The 21930-nt window shown below is 44.9% G+C and overlaps 1 protein-coding gene across 2 annotated transcripts in view; it reads left to right on the plus strand.

Moving 5' to 3' along the window:
• The first annotated feature begins 3121 nt into the window (after nucleotides 1-3121).
• Nucleotides 3122-21930, plus strand: part of TLK1 (tousled like kinase 1) — a 313707-nt gene continuing 294898 nt past the window's right edge. For both annotated transcript variants that reach the window (XM_044303362.1, XM_044303366.1), the window contains exons 1-2: nucleotides 3122-3375; nucleotides 8686-8752. The gene's annotated coding sequence lies outside the window, so the exon portion shown is untranslated. The remainder of the gene's footprint in view (nucleotides 3376-8685; nucleotides 8753-21930) is intronic.

Here is a 21930-nt window from a genome sequence, read left to right on the forward strand (position 1 = left end):
GCCCACCAAAGTATCAGCTTAGCACAATTCTTTTTGGAGGACATTATGTTTGTACTATTAATGTCCGGGACACTATTTACTGGCTGCAGTTATTTTTTTAGAGCACTGTATGCCAATAACTGTTGAAGGGGGCACTATCTGTGTGGTACTAGTATTTTTAGGGTGACTATTTCTACAGTATAGTGTTGGGGAGCACAGTATTGCGAGTGGCAGGAAAGGGTGTTCAGAAGATGACGGCAAAGTGGGAAACTAATGTCTTATTGTCAATCTCTGCAGAGACGAGAGATGGCTGAAAAATCATCATGGCGGTCTGGTCTGAATGGAGAAGATGAGGAAAGAGAACGTCTACATCAAAGGTAACATCCTCCTCCTGCCATTTGCAGAAAAAGGATTTAGAGCTGGGTGAGGATGGCTAAGGGGGCAGCAGGACTAGGAGGGAGGAAGTGAAACTGCAACAGTTCCTGCCACGGAGCTACGTGGGGGGCAGTGTGAGTACAGGAGCTTTATGTCGGGGCCCTGAGTATTGAATACAGTGCTTCCATGGAGGATGAGGGTGAGACTCTTACCTTTATCCTCAACAATATAATTTCAGCTGTACAGTGTTGGTTTGGAGTGGCCTATTATATGTAGGAGGGGCTTATAATAATGGGCGGGGCCAAAAATGTTACTCGCCCCGCATTTTTTTCTGTTTCGGACCCCTCGTAGACAAAATTCCTGGGTGCTCCCCTGGCCTGCATTCACTGCTTCCCACTCCTCCTGTACTAATGAGCACTTCCATAATGGAAGCGCTCATTAATATTCGCCCCATAAGATGCACTGACATTCCCCGTAAAGCAGGTCAGTTTCTGCCCATGAGATCTGCAAATCTCATTCAGTTTGCTGGTTCTGTATTATACTACTGTTTTTCCACACAAAATCCACACAGAAAAACCGTGCATAATCCACATCATGGGCCACCCTTAGGCCAGGGACACACGTGACGGAAAATCTAGAGGGAAAAAAATTTACCGCTGTTTTTGCTGCGTTTCCACACACACAAGAAGGCAACAAAACCGCACGTATTACATGTGCTTTTTGGTGCGGAAAAGCCAGGAAATGTCACCCTCTCCATTAAGAAAGGTGAAATCCGGAAGAGAAATCCGCTGTATAAATTGACATGCTGCAGATTTCAAAACCACAATACGGCTGCCGTTCTGCTGCGTTTTTTTTTTTTTTCACAAACTCTGAAATTCTCATTCACTTTGCTGGTACTGTACAACGCTGCGGATTTGCTGCACAAAAATCCGCAGCTAATCAGTCATTTGCGATCCCAGCTTTAATGCAGATTTTCTGCACCATGTGAAGGTCGCCTACAGCCAGGGGTGCACCGTGCCTTTATGCTGCCTGAGGCGAAAACTAAAACGGCGCCCACCCCCCCATGCCAGTTTCTCAACCTAACCCCTTTGCCACAATAAAAGTGTTATTGCCCATGGCCCTTCCGCTGCCCCCCCTCTTGCCCCTACCTGGTGCTGCCTGAGGCGATGGCCTCATTGGTGGTGCACCCCTGCCCACAGCTAGGAATTGGTCACTGTTTGTAAGCCAAAACCAGGAGTGGAATCCACAAGGAAAGATTATTAGGGCTCGTGCAGACGACTATGTAATTTGCGGTCCGCAAAAAATATGGATGACGTCCGTATGCATTCTGTATTTTGCGGAACAGAACAGCTGGCCCTTTATAGAACAGTCCTAACCTTGTCCATAATGCGGACAATAATAGGACATGTTCTATTTTTTTGCAGAACGGACATACGGAAACGAAATGCACACGGAGTAACTTCCTATTTTTTTGCTGACCTATTGAAATGAATGGTTCCGTATACGGTACGCCAAAAAAAGGGAAGGGGCACGGGAAGAAAAAACTTTGTGTGCATGAGGCCTAAAGGAAAGACCGGACCGCAAAACACAGCATGTTCGTGTGAATGTAGTCTTATAGGGTGGATTCACACCTTGGGGGACATTAATTTTGCTACGCCAGTATTGTGGTGAAAAAATGTCGCATGCAATGTTGGGTAAGGCATTTTGTATTAAAATGTCGCACATGTTGCGCCTTTCCACGCCACTTTCAGAAGTGAAGTGAGAAGTTGGTCAGGTTTTGCCAGTAGATTTCTTTTAAGTCACATTTAAGAAGTACAACTTATAAAATGTCCCCCCCCCCCTTCACAGGGGGCATGGCTGGGCACCAGGAAGGTTAGTGCAGCCCCTTGGGCACCTCACAAGACTCATTTACATATCGCTAAAATCATTTTTTAAACAACAAAATAAAAGCACACAGCCCTTAAGGACTGGTATATTGCGGACATGCTAGCGGCGATCTAGCCGTGCATGTCCGCAGCTCTATAAAGGAAAACGAGGGGACAGAATCCCTTTAAGTACCTGCATTCCCCATGTAATAACAATTCTGGAGAATCTACTCTTACGACGCTATGATGCGTCATTCCTTTATTATTCCTGCTAGAATCTACGCATGACTTATTAACACTTTGCAATGAAGGTCCAGATGGGAGTTACCAGCTGGGGGGGGGTGTGTGTGTCCTTGCACGGTCTGACATCGCCAGCACCGATTGGATAATATCAGACACTGCAGGGGCACACTCCCTACTGGTAACACCCATCTGGCCCTCTATTGCCAGCTACTAGCAATTCATTCATAACTTCTAGCAGGAATAATAAAGGAATGGCACTGACGTCCCTGATGAACTATAAGTCGCTAGTCCGTCAGGCGCCATTTGCGTCTGTGGCATAGCAGATCCAGCACAGCGTTGGGAGGGTGGTGAAACTTAAAAAATGAAGAAAAACCTGGTCTCCAAAAAAAATGGTATACATCAGTGACCTGTGACTCAATGGTTTAGTAAAATTGGAGCAGTTGTCCCCAGCTCCCAGTGTCATTCACCTGTGATAAAGGAGCACTGGGAGCTGATCGGTTGCCATTGACAACGGCCGGGGAGGGGGGGGGGGGTGACACCGCAGAGCCGCAGACACCTGTACAGAGCGTCCCCGGCTGCTGATAGCACAAATCACTGCAGCCGGCGTGCCGCTCTTCTTCCTGCCGTCAGACACAAGGTCACATGACCGGGGAGTCAGGTCCTCCCAGAGCAGAGCGCAGGAGAAGGAGCGGGGGAGCCTGGAAATAGCTTCCAAATATCCGGCATTGAGCGGGACGAGAGCCTTATCGCACCGGGACCGCTTCCTGTCAGGTGTAGCGACACGGGGGTTTACGACGCGACGACCGGAGCAAGAGTGCGGGTCATCATCCAGTGCCGGGGAGTGAGCGGGAGTCGGAGGGGCGGGGCCAGCACGGCAACACACGGGAGGACGGCGCTGTGCCGCTCTGTGCATGTGAGTAGCGGGGCGGCAGCCTGACAGCTCCGGGAACTTCACCGGCAGCCACCGGCCTGTGTGACGCCCGCTCGCCATGGCTGTCACTTCTCGTGCGGTACCGCACCGGAAAACTTTTCCATTAGATTTAAAGGGCTTGGTGTGGAACGTGAGAGTGTGCATGTGTATGTGCCGACTGTGAGGGGCCCCCAGTGATGCAGGGCTCAGAGGGCCACCGATCACCTGGAGGGGACCTCAGGACCTTTCGTTTTACGGATTTCTGTGCAGCAATTTGGAAGCTTTTTTTTTTTTTTTTTACATTACCAGCAAAGTGGATGTGAATTAAATTTTTTTTTTTTCTTTTCTGTCCAGAAAAACCGCTGATTCGGAATCCTCTTAAGGATTTTATTCCGCTGTGGTTTTTCCACATTTATTTATTAATTTATTTATTTTTTAGGGGTTTTCATGTTGCCCATTTCATCGTGAATTCGGGACGCAGATTTGGCTTCAAGGAAAGGACGGGTTGCTTTTTTTTTTTTTTCGGTAGCGCGGTTTTTAGAACTACAAGCAGGAAGAAAAAACTAACAAGCGCGTTTCCCCCATTTAATTCAATGGAGTTAAATGGCAAGTGTTTTTTTTTTGGTGCCGAAATCCATGTTGAAAAGACTTAGTGTGAACATCACGCTAAGCCATCGCATCTACACGCTACGAACAAAAAAATTACAAATTGTAAATGGTCAGTTAAGGCCTCCTGCACTCGACCTGTGTCCATTCTGAGGTCCGCCAATCGTGTGCTGCCATTTTCACGTCAGTAAAGATGTCCTATCCGTGTCCACAAACCGGACAAGAATAGGACATGTTCTATTTTTATTTTTTGCGGAACGGACAGACGGATGCAAACGGCACACGGTGTTCTGTCCACGTCTTTTTGCAAAAAAAATGTGGACCGAAACTACGGCCGTGTGCGTCAGGCCTACACTGCTCATTAAAGCGTGGCGCAGGGAGAGCGGTGAGTACAGCCAGCACTAAGGACACTGTATTCACCTCTCCCCGGTCCTGCTTTGTATAAGTGAGCGCTTTCATAACGGAAGCTCTCATTAGTATTACATTTTTAAGACGCACTGAAATATTTTTTGGGCGGACGCATTTAAATGAATAGTTCCGCTTACGGTCTGCAAAAAAAAAAAAAAAAAAAAAACGGACACTGAAAGAAAATACGATCGTGTGCATGAGCCCTTGTAAAGCGAAAAATACGGTACATGTAGCAGATTTCCCGTCTGAATTTGCCAGCAAAAAAAAATCCACAGTGTTCTTGGTCCACATGTAGTTTAAAGGGGTATTCCCTTCCAGGACCCTGATGGCGTATCACTGGGATATGCTCTCAATGTCAGATAAGTGCAGGCGCCACCTCTGGGACCCGCTCCTATCTCCTGACTAGGCCTTCTGAAATGCGCATGCATGGCCATCCTCCGTTCACCACTATGGGAGTTCCGATAGTATATTTCCGGCAGTACGGTAATGGTGAATGGAGAGGTGGCTGCGCTTGTGCAGTACCGTCTACATTCACCGCTACAGGACTGCAGAAAATAGTTGAGCGCGCTCCCTTGCCTGTTTTTTCGGAACTCCCATAAAGATGAATGGAGAGCACACAGTGCATGCGCAGCCAGCACTCGAGTGTTTTTGGATCTCCAATAGCAATGTATCGGGGATGGCTGCGCATGCGTGGTGTGCTCCTCTTCATCCTGAGGTCCCGATTCTGGAGATACTACTACATAATGCCATGAGTACACTAGGACAGCACCTCACAGCATGCTGCATTATTATGACGCTGTGAGTTTGTGACAGTGTTCGTTCTGGGAAATGCCACTGTCGCGTCACGCAGACTCTGTTTCCCGGACTTAAAATGCTGGCCTGAGGCGGTGTGTAGCGGCTCACGTGTGGCTGCACTGCGCAATGCAGTTCTACCCCAAAACAAGTCAAGTACAACATGATAAATGGCGGTTAAAAAAAAATGACAGCAAAGCAAAATCACGTTGCAGAACGCACCGATTTGTGTTCAGACCACTTGCGCTGCGGCTGCACATTCTGGGCTTTCGCCTTGCCTGTTATTACCATTAGGGCTCATGCACACCACTGTGTTTTTCGTCCATGCACTATACATATTTTTTGCGGATATCGCACTGACCCATTCATTTCTATGTGGCCAGGGCTAGACCCACATCCGTATATTTTTGGCAGATCCATGCGGCCCTTCCACAAATTTTAGAACCTGTCCTATTCTGGTCCTTTCTTTTGGTGGGAGTAAGAAAAAGCGGAATGCACACTAAAGCTCTCCGTATGAGCGGATCCGTCTCTTTCAGGCCGAAGTACCTTTTTCAAATCCTAATAATTGAATCAGTAACTGATCTAAAGCAGTTATCTCATGAAACTTGACGGCGTGGCTGTATGTGTCCGAGCTACCACCAATCGTGGCAACTAATGGCTGCACGATTTTGTGGTAAGATCATGTTGACATGAGTGGATGTGGCTCGAGTGCAAAGCGGCTTTTTCATACTATGCAATGAATGGAGCTTTTTAAATGAAGTATTATTACAATATACAGTACATGCAATAAAAATATTAACTTTATTTTTATGTACATTGCATTCTGCTCTCTGGTAACGCCCCCTGCCGTTTATTCTTCTGGTCCACCTTCTGCATTCAGAGGTGGACGGACATGCTCAGTAGCTTCCCTGCTCCCCTCTTCTCAGTGCACAGATCCTGATCTCATACAGAAGCGGCCCAGACACCATTCATTAATTCATCCCTGCTTATAATTTAGTAGTAATATAGAACCATCTCTCTCTAAACAATGAGAGATTGTGAGGGCAAACCATATTTATCTCTGGGGCTATATGTGAGTAACTGTGTTGTATGTAGGGTAGGAGGGGGTTAACAAGAGTTAAAGGGAACCTGTCGTAACTTTATGCTGCCTATACTAACAGCAGCATAAAGTAGAGACAGGTGAGTTGATTTCAGCGGTCTGTCATTTAAAAGTTAAAAGTAAGTGATAGCCGAGAACCAACATCACAATCATTGTAGACGGGGCCTGGAAAAGAGTCACGGCCACCTGAGAAAAGTCCTGGTTATTCCTGCTCTCCTGCTGATGGCTGACAGTCTTCTACCTAGTTTTCTCCCTTTCTCTCTAGGAGAGAACTGCCAATCAGCAGCAGATGGGGGGAGAGCAGGAGGTTATAATAACCAGGACTCTTCTCAGGTAGAATGATTGGGCGGCAATGATTATGATGCTGGTTCTCGGAAACCACTTACTTTTAGCTCATGAGTGACACACCGCTGACATCAGCATTTCTGTCACTATTTTATGCTGCCCTCGGTGAGGTCAGCATGAAGCTGATGACAGGTTCCCTTTAAAGGGGTTGTCTCACTTCAGGCAATAGCATTTATTATGTTGAAAAAGTTAATACAAGGCACTTATGTATTGTGATTGTCCATATTGCCTCCTTTGCTGGCTGGATTAATTTTTCCATCACAATATACACTGCTCGTTTCCATGGTTACAGACCACCCTCTATTCCATCAGCAGTGGTCATGCTTGCACACAATAGGAAAAAGCAATGGGACTGCACATAGGCTGGTGCTTTTTCCTATAGTGTGCAAGCACGGCCACTGCTGTTGGATTGAATGGTGGTCGTATCCATGGAAACAAGCAGTGATGGAAAAAGAAATCAAGTCCCCAGTTTTTACAAGTTTAGGCCTCATGATCATGACAGTGGTTTTGGCCCACATCTGATTGGATGTGGATCCATTCATTTTAATGGGCCTGTAAAATATGCAGACAGTGCGTTTTTTGCGGACAAGGATACGCAGTTCTTACAGAGGGCAGGATGTACTGTTCAGCAGAATGCACGCGGCTGGTATCCATGTTTTGTGGATCTGCAATTTGGGGGCCCCAAAAAACACCTATGGCCATGTGCATAAGGCCTTATAGCGCATACTGTGGATAGGTATGAAATTTTATTTATGGAAAACATGAGGTTTCAAAAGATAAAAAATTATAAAGTTGTAATAAAAAGTAGGAGTGGAAGTGGTATCTGCTTTAGGAAATGTATTTTCAAGTACCCTATTAAAGCACCTCTGTCAGCATGATCAACCCTATTAAACCAGGCATGTTGCCTGGTAGGGTTGATTACACCGATGAAAAAAAATTCTTCATAGGAAGAAGCGTTCCTGAGATCTGCTTTTATTGCTATGCACCAAGCTATGCTTTGAGCACCAAGGGGCCGGCCAGAAGCTTTGGAGCACCGCAATTAAAATGCCCATCTTTTCTGTGCCCGCCCCCTCCCCTGTGATTGGTAGGGCTAGAGCCATTGTAAGGCTACTTTCACACTAGCGTTCGGCTGTCCGCTCGTGAGTTCCGTTTGAAGGGGCTCACGAGCGGACCCGAACGCAGCCGTCCAGCCCTGATGCAATCTGAATGGAGCGGATCCGCTCAGACTGCATCAGTCTGGCGGCGTTCAGCCTCCGCTCCGCTCGCCTCCGCACGGACAGGCGGACAGCTGAACGCTGCTTGCAGCGTTCGGGTGTCCGCCTGGCCGTGCGGAGGCGTGCGGATCCGTCCAGACTTACAATGTAAGTCAATGGGGACGGATCAGTTTGAAGATGCCACAATATGGCTCAATCTTCAGGCGGATCCGTCCCCCATTGACTTTACATTGAAAGTCTGGACGGATCCGTCCGAGGCTATTTTCACACTTAGCTGTTATATGCCAATATAATGCAGACGGATCCGTTCTGAACGGAGCCTCCGTCTGCATTATTATGATCGGATCCGTTCAGAACGGATCCGATCGAACGCTAGTGTGAAAGTAGCCTAAGCTGCAGTCACATGCCCGGGGGATCCGATGTCATAACAAAGCGTTGCCTAAAGCAGTGGGGGACATTTTTTATGGGAATATAATAGTAATGGTCTCATTGTGTTGGGGTACGGCCACACGGTCAGGTTTCCTGATACAGTTTTGGAGGCCACAATCAGGAGTGGAAAAAAAAAAATGAGAGAAAGTGTAAAGGACAGATACGACTTCTCTTCCTTTTTTAATTCACTCCTGGTCTTGGCTTCCAAAACTGCGTCATAAAACCTTACCGTCTGACCGTGCCCTGAGGTCGCCGCACTTTAGTGTTCATGTTACTGCTGCATCCCCAGGATCTAGTATGGCAACATAACCCTATAGTGATCTAAGGTTACTTGAGTACAACATTGGGGGGTGCAATGGTTGTGGGCATTAAACAGACATTGTATTTTACCTTTTTTTATATATTTTTTCTCAATGTCAGATCCCCATCGTGACATGTATTTGGCAGTGTTATCGTAAGTCACATTGGATTTTCAGCGGATGAACAGGTAGGTCCAGAATCGCTTATTTATGTACAATAGTTCTGATTTACAGCTCTCATTCAGCTATATCATTGGTAAAACTTAGGGTTCATGCACACGACCATATGAATTTTGCAATCCACAAAATACGAATGACGGCTGTGTGACGTCCACGTTGCATCCATTTTTTTTTTTTTTTTGCCGATCCATTCAGTGGGTCCGTGGACTGCATATTTCAGGTCTTATCTTTTGCAGAAGGGATATACGTATGCAGAAAGCACACGGATCATCACATAGAAGTCATCCGTATCTTGTGGATCCACGGTTTGTGGACCACAAAGTATATATGGTAGTGTGCATGAGGCCTAAAATTATTCATTATTTAATCCCTTAAAAGGGGTTGTCTCACTTCAGCATAAGGCAATTATGTACATAAAGTTAATACAAGGCACTTAACTAATGTATTGTGATTGTCTATCTTGCCTCCTTTGCTGGCTTAATACATTTTGCTATCACATTATACAGTGCTCGTTTCCATGGTTATGACCACCCTGCAATCCAGCAGCAGTGGTCGTGCTTGCACACTATAGGAAAAAGCGCTGGCATTTCTGGTGGCTGGGACCATGGGAGCACACATAGGCTGGTGCGTTTTCCTATAGTGTGCAAGCACGACCACTGCTGCTGGATTGCAGGGTGGTCATAACCATGGAAACGAGCAGTGTATAATGTGATGGAAAAATGTATCCAGCCAGCAAAGGAGGCAAAAAGGAGAATCACAATACATAAGTAATTGCCTGGTATTAGCTCTACCTACGTAGTAAATGCCATTTGTTGAAGTGAGACAACCCCTTTAACCTTTTCTCATAAGTCTCACTGTAACCTGATTGCTCTTTGCAAATATATTGTTTTTACTTGGGCTACCTTCACACTGGCGTTTTGGTTTCTGTTTGTTAGATCCGTCATAGGCTCTCACAACGGTCCAAAACGGATCAGTTTTGCCCTAATGCATTATGAATGGATAAGGATCTGCTCAGAATGCATCAGTTCAGTCTCCATTCCACTCTGGAGGCGGACATCAAAACGCTGCTTGCAGCGTTTTGGTGTCTGTCTGATGAAACTGAGCCAAATGGATCCGTTCTGACACACAATATAAGTTAATGGGGATGGATCAGTTTTCTATGACACAATCTGGCACAATAGAAAACGGATCCGTCCTCCATTGACTTTCAATGGTGTTCAAGACGGATCTGTTCTGAACGGATGCAAACGGTTGTATTATCGGTGCGGATCCGTCTGTGCAGATCCATGACGGATCCTCACCAAACGCCAGTGTGAAAGTAGTCTTATATGGATCGCATCTTTAGATCGCAGTGGCCCTGTCCATAGCCCTCTGTTTCTTCTGATGACGTTGCATCTACTGGCTTCTGCATCTTCATGTTTCCTACTGTACCGGGCTGTATCTCCGCTCATGTAGTGTGCAGGTGGTGGCATCATAAGTTATCCTGCACTGGCGCAGGCGTCGGAGAATGGAGAGCTACGGACGGGGTCACATCATTGGCATCACAATCTAAAGTTAGTGTCACGGTGGGGAGTGGGGGAAACTCCCCACCGTATTAAGAAAGCTAATACTAAGCCTGGACACAGGGAAAAGGTGCAGGTCACCTCCTACAGTTGCCCTAATCCTTACCCTGATCTCCTGACTGTATGAGCGCCCCCTAAAGGTGGGAGGGCTCATACACTGGAACCTAGACCCTAGGGGTCAGGAATAGGAGACAACCGGTTCCTCAAGGACACAGACGAACCAGAGTCTCCAGTGGCCTAGTATCAGAAGGGAAAAGATAGATAGAGCTGCAACTGAACAGCAGGTAAGCACCAGGTAAAACAACAAACACTTACCTGCCACAGCAAAGATGGAACAACGACAACCAAACAACCTGGAACCTCCTGCGAACACCGGATGCAAACTGGCTCCAGGCAAGGCTGCCCCTCTGGGAAACCAATGGGGCCCCCTTCCGGAGGCATAGACAGACAAGGGGATGTCTAGCAACCATACCAGGCATAACACCAACCATGCCAGGCATAACACCAAACAACTGTCAAGATAGGGAGGCTCAACACTTGAATGGACGGATAGCAGTGGGTTCATTGCTCACTGGGTCACCCACCCAGTTGGGAGTGAAATTGTAGTAACTTAGTAATTACTACAATAACACCAAACAAGACATCACCACACACCCATAACATAAACCCACACCAAACACAACAGGTAAGGGTAGGGGATAGACCATAGATGTTCAACTAGGATGGCCCTAAGACTGGACAGATGGAATCCAGGAACATCCACACTCCAAGGCTGGAGACAAAACTAGAACTCAGGCTCAAAACACAGGATAAATAGAGCCTAGAGACCACACCCAGTTCCACACCAAGGAAGACAAATCTTAACCCCGAACACACCAGGATGGGAAGGGACACACAACTTAAAGGGGAAGTGTCAAAACATGCAAAACAACATGTTGCCACCAGCAACAAGCATGCACGGCAAAAGTGTCATGGCCCACTACACCAGACCATGACACAGCCGTGACAGGCGCCATGCAGGTAATAACGTCATATTAGGAAATTAGCAATTGCAGGAATTGAAAAAGGCCAATAAAAACTGGAAAACCTCTTCAAAGGAGCAGACAATTTTTTTCTTTGGTTTTTCCTCCCCACTTTCCAAGAACCATAACCTTTTTACTTTTCTGCCCACAAAGCCTTGTGAGGGCTTGTTTTTGCTTAGGGACAAACTGTATTTTTTTTATTTATTTTTTAATAGCGACATTTAATTTAACATATCATGTATTGAAAACTGGGAAAAAATTATTTGTGGGGGAAACTAAAGAAACAAAACCCAAAACACTATTCCACCACATGGCACACCCTGGGTGCTATAAATGGCATGATAACTCTATTCTGCAGTTATGATGGTACCAAATATATGTTGTTTGTTTTACTACTTAAAAAAAAAAAAAAGACTAATATCCTTTGACAACATTTCTTTTCATCGCCATATTCTCACACCCATAACTTTTATATATTGCTGTCTACAGAGCTGTGCGAGGCCGTGTTTATAGTAGTTTATATCAGTACCATTTGAGTACACTGCTGGGGTTCATATGAGTTTTTGATCACTTTTTATAAAATTTTTGGTGGTGGGCAGAGTGACCAAAAGACTGCGTGTGTCGGCTTTTTTTTTTTTTTTTCCCCCCATAAATTTACACTATACCGCAGTACCAATTATTATGTGCGTGTATTGTTTATTTTTATATGCAAAATTTTGAAAGGGGGTCATTTGTGTTTTTAATATATATTTTTAAAACCATTTATAAATGTTAATGCCCCAGGCTGCCATAGTAACTGATCATAACACCACAATTTCACCTTGGGGTGGGTGGGGGTTTGGGGGGTCTGATCGGAAGACAAAGAGAGCCATTTCCTTCTGTCTAATCTCTCTGGCGCCGTGCTTATTGTTTGAGGCATCGGAAGGCTTAAATGACGGGGTCGTACTTATCTCTGATCCCGGTCATTGCTGGTGGTTATCATCTATATTACACAGCTGGCACCTGAAGCTTGTGAACCTCCTACTCCATACATACCTTGAGGGCGTATGATGGGTCCATCTGTCATTTAGCACAAAGGGGTTAAAAGTGGATCTTTAACCTCCCCCCCTCCGTTACTCATTCTACCAGTATGCACATAGTAATAGTGTATGTTTGCTCCATATCCAGCCTACACAGTATATTTTGGGAAATGCTCCTGGTATATTCGCTAATTGTCCCCATGACATATAATACCGCAGACACATTCTAAGGGCTCTTTCACACTTGCGGCAGGACGGATCCGGCAGGCTGGTCTCCCTGTCGGATCCGTCCTTCCGCCGTTTTGCCGAGCCGCCGGACCGCCGCTCCGTCCCCATTCACTATAATGGGGACGGGGGCTGAGCTCCAGCGCAGCACGGCGAAAGCCGCCGGACTAAAAAGTCGGACATGCAGGACTTTTTAGTCCGGCGGCTTTCGCCGTGCTGCGCCGGAGCTCAGCCCCCGTCCCCTTTATAGTCAATAGGGATGGAGTGGCGGTCCGGCGGCTCGGCGAAACAGCGGAAGGACGGATCCGACAGGGAGACCAGCCTGCCGGATCCGTCCTGCCGCAAGTGTGAAAGAGCCCTAAATGATTGTCCTTTTGACGTTTAGCATATGCCTAGCCAATCTGCATCGACGTAACCTCTTTCCAATTTTTTGCGTACTGTAGGAGATATTTCTGCCAAGTTCCCAGGACATTCACACTGTGCGGTTTTTTACTGAGCCATGATCTTCTTTTCCGTAGGCTCTGTTAACATAAGATTCATGGCTTACATTCATAATGTAGCCAGGTAGGTGTGCCAGATTTGTTTTGAACGGATCCTGACCGATCTCAGTGGCTTTTATAGTGGGGTCTGTCTGATTTCAGTATTTTTGACACCTATGTGTCTGTTCCTATGGTGCTTTGTAATCCATCTGTCATTGTTGTAATAGAAATCTGCTCCCCATAGGCTGAACTGTCCCGCTGAGCCCCTGGTGGGCTTGTGCTTTTATGCAATAGTCAACCCGAGTAGTTGAAGATGTAGATCTATACACCGCACTTAATGCCAGGAAATAGTTAAAGGGAATTATGAGAGTTGCATTGACCTTTGTAACCATTCTGATTCTAGTTATCAGGTGTCTAATGCTAGTTGGGCTACTTTCACATTAGCTTTTTTGGCGGATCCGTCATGGATCTGCAAAAACGCTTCTGTCACAATAATACAACCGTATGCATCCGTCATGAACGGATCCGGTTGTATTATGTCTTCTATAGCCATGACGGATCCGTCTTGAACACCATTGAAAGTCAATGAGGGATGGATCCGTTTTCTTTTGTGCCAGATTGTGTCAGAGAAAACGTATCTGTCCCCATTGACTTACATTGTGTGCCAGGACGGATCGGTTTGGCTCCGCTTCGTCCGGCGGATAGCAAAACGCTGCAGGCAGCGTTTTGGCATCCGCCTCCAGAACGCAATGGAGATGGTACGGAGGCAAACTGATGCATTCTGAGCGGATCCTTTTCCATTCAAAATGCATTAGGGCAAAACTGATCCGTTTTGGACCGCTTGTGAGAGCCCTGAACGCCAGTGTGAAAGTGGCCTAAGATAGCTTAGTGCATGTGGGCTATTTTTGTGTTAGGGTAAGGCATCCGTATCATACCAGCGGGAGACCGTCACCCCCACCCATTAGCTGTTTGAAGGGACCGTAGCATTTGGGCACGCACTGCAGCCTCTTCATTACCAGGCACAGCGCCATACATCCTGTAGTGGCTGTACTTGGGCGTAGGACGTGCTCTGTCTTGCAGGCTCACGGAACAGAACTATGGATGCAGACTGCATACGATGTGCTGCCCACATCTTTTGCGGCCCCATTGAAATTAATGGGTCGGCACCCATTTCCTCAAAATTGCGGACCCATTCATACGGGCGTCTGAGCTTTTATTGTGAGCCAAAACCAGGTCTGGGTCAAAAACGCAGGAACAGATCTTTTCAATATACCTTATCTCAGAGTCGGCTTCACTACTGGTTTTGGCTCACTATAAGGGCTCATGCAGATGACCATATGCATTTTGTGGTCCACAATAAATACGGATGACGTCCATGTGCATTCTATATTTTGCGGAACGGAACAACTGGCCCCTAATAGAACAGTACTATCCTTGTCCGTGATGCGGACAATAATAGGACATGTTCTATTTTTTTTTTTTGCGGAATGGAAATACGGAAATGGAATGCACACTGAGTAACTTCCGTTTTTTTTTGCGGACCCAATGAAATGAATGGTTCCACATATTGCCCACAAAAAAAATAAAAAAATGTTTATGATGTGGACAAACGGAAATTGGAATGCACATGGAGTAACTTGTTTTTTTTTTGTAACTTTTTTTTTGTGGACCCATTGAAATGAATAGTTCTGCATACTGTCTGCAAAATAAAAAAAAGGAACTGACACGGAAAATAAATAGTTTGTGTGCATGAGCCCTAACTGATGAAAATATAACTGAAGTGTGAAGGCCGCTGTGTCTAAAGTTTTCTGGGTTTTTAATATAGGTCATCAATACCAGATCGGTGGGGGTTGTCACCTGACACGCCTACCCATAAGCTGCTTGAAGGGACTGTGAGCGCCCCGGCCTCCTTTCATCTTACCAAGCTCAGCGCTGTCCGTTGCATAGTGGCTGTGCTTGGACTGAGCTCCTCCAGGGCCACATGACCAATGGACATGATGTCACAGGGCCATGAAAAATCAGTGGGGGTGCCGGGAGTCAGAGCCCCACTGATCAGATATTGATGACCTGTCCTGAGGATAAGTCTTCAGTATTAAATACCCAGAAAACCTGGGAGAGAACCTCAGTCTACCATGGCAATAATATGGCTTATGAAAAAGTACAATGTAAAGCAGACAACTACGGTTTTTACTATGTTATATAAACTGTATTTTATTAACCCCTTAAGGACACAGGGCGTACAGGTACGCCCTTGTGCCCTGGTACTTAAGGACACAGGGCGTACAGGTACGCCCTTGTGCCCTGGTACTTAAGGACACAGGGCGTACATGTACGCCCTGTGTATTTCTGATCACTGCCGTGCGGCTGGTAGTGATCGGAACCCGGTGCCTGCTCAAATCATTGAGCAGGCACCTAGGCTAAATGCGCGGGGGGGTCCCGTGACCCCCCCATGTCGGCGATCGCGGCAAACCGCAGGTCAATTCAGACCTGCGGTTTGCTGCGATTTCTGCAGTTTCTGATCCGCGGGGATCAGAAACTTTAGGATTAAAAATTGTTTCCAGTATCCCTCCCCCCTGCACCCCTGAGTTATTTGAGCACGGTGGGAGGTGCAGGGGGAGGGTTGCGGGCGGTGCGGGAGGCGGGCGGTGCGGTAGGCGGGATCGTGATCCCCCGCCCGCCTCCCATTGCGTAATCGTTGGCGTCTAGTGGGTATACCAGGGTGTCAGCACATTGCTGGCACCCTGGTTTAAACGGCTGACATCGGTGATGCGATGTCAGCCGTTTAACCCTTTCCATACAGCGGTCCGTAAACTATGATGAAATTGGAATTTTGCCCACCTTACTTCCCAAAAAAGGTAATAAAAGTGATCAAAAAAGTCGCATCTACGCCAAAATTGTAACAATCAAACCGTTATCTCATCCTGCAAAAACCATACCCTACCCAAGATAATCGCCCAAAAACTGAAAAAGTTATGGCTCTTAGACTATGGAAACACTAAAACATGATTTCTTTTGTTTCAAAAATGAAATCATTGTGTAAAACTTACATAAATAAAAAAAAGTATACATATTAGGTATCGCCGCGTCCGTATTGACCGACTCTATAAAAATATCACATGACCTAACCCCTCAGATGACCACCGTAAAAAATAAAAATAAAAACGGTGTAAAAAAAGCCATTTTTTGTCATCTTCCGTCACAAAAAGTGTAATAGCAAGCAATCAAAAAGTCATGTGCACCCCAAAATAGTGCCAATCAAACCGTCATCTCATCCCACAAAAAATGAGACCCTACTTAAGATAATCGCCCAAAAATTGAAAAAACTATGGCTCTTAGACTATGGAGACACTAAAACATTTTTTTTGTTTTAAAAATGAAATTATTGTGTAAAACATACATAAAAAATTGTATACATATTAGGTATCGCCGCGTCCGTGACAACCTGCTCTATAAAATTACCACATGATCTAACCTGTCAGATGAATGGTGTAAATAACAAAAAAAAAACGATGCCAAAAAAGCAATTTATTGTTACCTTGCCGCACGAAAAGTGTAATATAGAGCAACCAAAAATCATATGTACCCTAAACTTGTACCAACAAAACTGCCACCCTATCCCGTAGTTTCTAAAACGGGGTCACTTTTTGGGAGTTTCTACTCTAGGGGTGCATCAGGGGGGCTTCAAAAGGGACATGGTGTCAAAAAAACCAGTTCAGCAAAATCTGCCTTCCAAAAACCGTATGGCATTCCTTTCCTTCTGCGCCCTGCCGTGTGCCCGTACAGCAGTTTACGACCACATATGAGGTGTTTCTGTAAACTACAGAATCAGGGCCATAAATAATGAGTTTTGTTTGGCTGTTAACCCTTGCTTTGTAACTGGAAAAAAAATATTAAAATGGAAAATCTGCCAAAAAAGTGAAATTTTGAAATGGTATCTCTATTTTCCATTAAATCTTGTGCAACACCTAAAGGGTTAACAAAGTTAGTAAAATCAGTTTTGTATACCTTGAGGGGTGTAGTTTCTTAGATGGGGTCACTTTTATGGAGTTTCTACTCTAGGGGTGCATCAGGGGGGCTTCAAATGGGACATGGTGTCAAAAAACCAGTCCAGCAAAACATGCCTTCCAAAAACCAAACGGCACACCTTTCACTCTACGCCCCGCTGTGTGGCCGTACAGTAGTTTACGGCCACATATGGGGTGTTTCTGTAAACGGCAGAGTCAGGGCAATAAAGATACAGTCTTGTTTGGCTGTTAACCCTTGCTTTGTTAGTGGAAAAAATGGGTTAAAATGGAAAATTAGGCAAAAAAATTAAATTCTCAAATTTCATCCCAATTTGCCAATAACTCTTGTGCAACACCTAAAGGGTTAACAAAGTTTGTAAAATCAGTTTTGAATACCTTGAGGGGTGTAGTTTCTTAGATGGGGTCACTTTTATGGAGTTTCTACTCTAGGGGTGCATCAGGGGGCTTCAAATGGGACATGGTGTCAAAAAACCAGTCCAGCAAAACCCGCCTTCCAAAAACCAAACGGCGCACCTTTCACTCTACGCCCCGCTGTGTGGTCGTACAGTAGTTTACGGCCACATATGGGGTGTTTCTGTAAACGGCAGAGTCAGGGCAATAAAGATACAGTCTTGTTTGGCTGTTAACCCTTGCTTTGTTAGTGGAAAAAATTGGTTAAAATGGAAAATTAGGCAATAAAATGAAATTCTCAAATTTCATCCCCATTTGCGAATAACTCTTGTGCAACACCTAAAGGGTTAACAAAGTTTGTAAAATCAGTTTTGAATACCTTGAGGGGTGTAGTTTATAGAATGGGGTCATTTTTGGGTGGTTTCTATTATGTAAGCCTCGCAAAGTGACTTCAGAGCTGTAGTGGTCCCTAAAAATTGGGTTTTTGTAAATTTCTGAAAAATTTCAAGATTTGCTTCTAAACTTCTAAGCCTTGTAACATCCCCAAAAAATAAAATATCATTCCCAAAATAATTCAAACATGAAGTAGACATATGGGGAATGTAAAGGCATCACAATTTTTAGGGGTATTACTATGTATTACAGAAGTAGAGAAACTGAAACTTTGAAATTTGCTAATTTTTCCCAATTTTTGGTAAATTTTACATTTTTTTATGCAAAAAAAAATATTTTTTTTAACTTTATTTTACCAGTGTCATGAAGTACAATATGTGACGAAAAAACAATCTCAGAATGGCCTGGATAAGTCAAAGCGTTTTAACGTTATCATCACTTAAAGTGACACTGGTCAGATTTGCAAAAAATGGCCTGGTCCTAAGGTGTAAAAAGGCTGTGTCCCTAAGGGGTTAATAACTTTATATTGTCCAATTTCTAATTTACAATTTATATAAGCAAAAAGGGGAACCCATAAAAAGCCGTGTGCATCGAAATTGTAAAGAAGGGCACAAGAAATAATAAAACGAGGTGTCATTTCAGTTGGATAATAAATGAATAACTACATGGGCTTAATATTCTTCCCTTCCTATAAATGTGAGAATTATGGGATTATCGGGTTCAGGTTTTTGGGCATGGCCGCTCACGGATTCACTTGTAAAACTATGATTTCAGGTTGGCTAAAAATACTTGCAGAGCAGGAAAACTGCCCTCCCTGGCCTTGTCACAAAACATTCCCATACTTTTATGATGCTTCATTGTAAAAAAACAAAAAAGGGTGCGTCCCACAACTGGGCTGCAAACATGCAATTATTCAGAATCCAAACCGGGATGTAGTACTCTGGCATATAATATGCAGTGGTTTGTACACAGCAGGTCTATATGGATGTACAGTCAGGTCCATAAATATTGGGACATCGACACAATTCTTGCATTTTTGGCTCTATACACCACCACAATGGATTTGAAATGAAACGAACAAGATGTGCTTTAACTGCAGACTGTCAGCTTTAATTTAAGGGTATTTACATCCAAATCAGGTGAACGGTGTAGGAATTACAACAGTTTGCATATGTGCCTCCCACTTGTTAAGGAACCAAAAGTGATGGGACAATTGGCTTCTCAGCTGTTCCATGGCCAGGTGTGTGTTATTCCCTCATTACCCCAATTACAATGAGCAGATAAAAGGTCCAGAGTTAATTTTAAGTGTGCTATTTGCATTTGGAATCTGTTGCTGTCAACTCTCAAGATGAGATACAAAGAGCTGTCACTATTGGTGAAGCAAGCCATCATTAGGCTGAAAAACAAAACAACCCCATCAGAGAGATAGCAAAAACATTAGGCGTGGCCAAAACAACTGTTTGGAACATTCTTAAAAAGAAGGAACGCACCGGTGAGCTCAGCAACACCAAAAGACCCGGAAGACCACGGAAAATAACTGTGGTGGATGACCGAAGAATTCTTTCCCTGGTGAAGAAAACACCCTTCACAACAGTTGGCCAGATCAAGAACACTCTCCAGGAGGTAGGTGTATGTGTGTCAAAGTCAACAATCAAGAGAAGACTTCACCAGAGTGAATGCAGAGGGTTCACCACAAGATGTAAACCATTGGTGAGCCTCAAAAACAGGAAGGCCAGATTAGAGTTTGCCAAACGACATCTAAAAAAGCCTTCACAGTTCTGGAACAACATCCTATGGACAGATGAGACCAAGATCAACTTGTACCAGAGTGATGGGAAGAGAAGAGTATGGAGAAGAAAAAAGGAACTGCTCATGATCCTAAGCATACCACCTCATCAGTGAAGCATGGTGGTGGTAGTGTCATGGCGTGGGCATGTATGGCTGCCAATGGAACTGGTTCTCCTGACAAAAGCAGAAGGATGAATTCTGAAGTGTTTTGGGCAATATTATCTGCTCATATTCAGCCAAATGCTTCAGAACTCACTGGACGGCGCTTCACAGTGCAGATGGACAATGACCCAAAGCATACTGCAAAAGCAACCAAAGAGTTTTTTAAGGGAAAGAAGTGGAATGTTATGCAAAGGTTAAGTCAATCAACTGACGTGAATCCGATTGAGCATGCATTTCACTTGCTGAAGACAAAACTTATGGGAAAATTCCGCAAGAACAAGCAGGAACTGAAGACAGTTACAGTAGAGGCCTGGCAGAGCATCACCAGGGATGAAACCCAGCGTCTGGTGATGTCTATGCGTTCCAGACTTCAGTCTGCAAAGGATTTGCAACCAAGTATTAAAAAGTGAAAGTTTGATTTATGATTATTCTGTCCCATTACTTTTGGTCCCTAAACAAGTGGGAGGCACATATGCAAACTGTTGTAATTCCTACACCGTTCACCTGAATTGGATGTAAATACCCTCAAATTAAAGTTTGTTTCATTTCAAATCCATTGTGGTGGTGTATAGAGCCAAAAATGTTAGAATTGTGTCGATGTCCCAATATTTATGGACCTGACTGTATATACGGCATACGCTGTTAGTATAGATTATACAGTTACAACAGGTTATGAGTATATTCACATGGGTCCGATTTGCATATCAGAAGAGGATATGCAGTTTGCGGAATCTGGGGTAATACAGTAGCATGCTACTTAATCTCACAGATTTAAAAAAAAAATTCTGTGGTGCACACAAAATAATCTGATGTGCAATTTTATTTTGCAAATTGTGAATTTGATGCGGATTTCAGCAAGATCTGTGACAAACTACCTTTAATATCATCATAAATGTTGTGAACAGACCCCTTAGGATAATTTCACATGTCGCTGATTATCGTGTGGATGAAATCCACACTTAAAGGGGTTGTCCACTCTATTTATATTGATGACCTATCCTAAGGATAGGTCATTAATATCAGATTGTGAGGGGTCCGACTCCAGCTAGTTGAAGAGAAGGCTGGCTCTTATGAGAGCTGCCTTCTCTTCATTGTTTACCTGCTCGCCATCGCAACGGCAGCAGTGAACAGGTGTAATTACAGCTCAGCTGTCCCGTTCACTTTAATGGGACGGCTCTGTAGTAGGGATGAGCGAACTTCTGTTTTCAAGTTCGGCGTGCAAGGATCGGGCTATCTTAGAATTCCATTATGGATTCCGCTACCATAACATAACCATAACTTATGGTCTGTGGTAGCGGAATCCATAACGGAATTCTTAGGTATCCCGGACCTTGTATGCCGGACTTGAAAACAGATGTTCGCTCAACACTACTCTATAGCAGTCATGCTCAACCTGCGGCTCTCCAGATGTTGTAAAACTACAACTCCCACAATGCCCTGCTGTAGGCTGTTCAGGCTGTAGGCTGGAGGGCCGCAGGTTGAGCATGCCTGCTCTATAGTATTCACTTGAATGGAATGGCTTAGGTGTAATTACACCTGCTCACCGCTGCGGTTGTGACTGTGAGAGGGTAAACAATCAAGAGAAGGCTGCGTTCAGACAAGCGCTGCATTCAAACAGCTGATCAGCGGGGGTGCCGGGAGTTGGATCTCCGCTGATCTGATATTGATTAGCTATCCTGAGTATACGTTATCAATCTAAATAAAACGGATAACCCCTTTAAATTCACAGTGAAATGCTACACAGATTTTGATGCAGAGGTGTGGTTGTCATTGTGGATCTTTATGATCATAATGATCTCAGTTATTTGTGGTTTTCAGACATACCCCTTTTTTTAACCTTAATGGGGTTGTCCACCTTTGAAAACCTTTTTGGGCCTCTCCCCGTTTCCCCCCCTGCAGAGTGAAGCATCTACTCCCTGCTGCTCAGATCCGGCTCCTTCGGTCCGCCGTGCTCCGTTTCCCTGCTTGTCAACTTCTAAAGTGGACCTGGATCATGTGGGCCACTGCAGCCAACAACTGGCCGCAGCATTAACAGTACCCCACAGCAACCGCACCAACAAGAACCGCACCATGTGAACCAATCACAAAAGCTCACTTTCTATGACCTCCCTTTTTTTTTTT

This window comes from Bufo gargarizans, chromosome 8 (assembly GCF_014858855.1).
Source record: "Bufo gargarizans isolate SCDJY-AF-19 chromosome 8, ASM1485885v1, whole genome shotgun sequence".
NCBI lineage: Eukaryota > Metazoa > Chordata > Amphibia > Anura > Bufonidae > Bufo > Bufo gargarizans.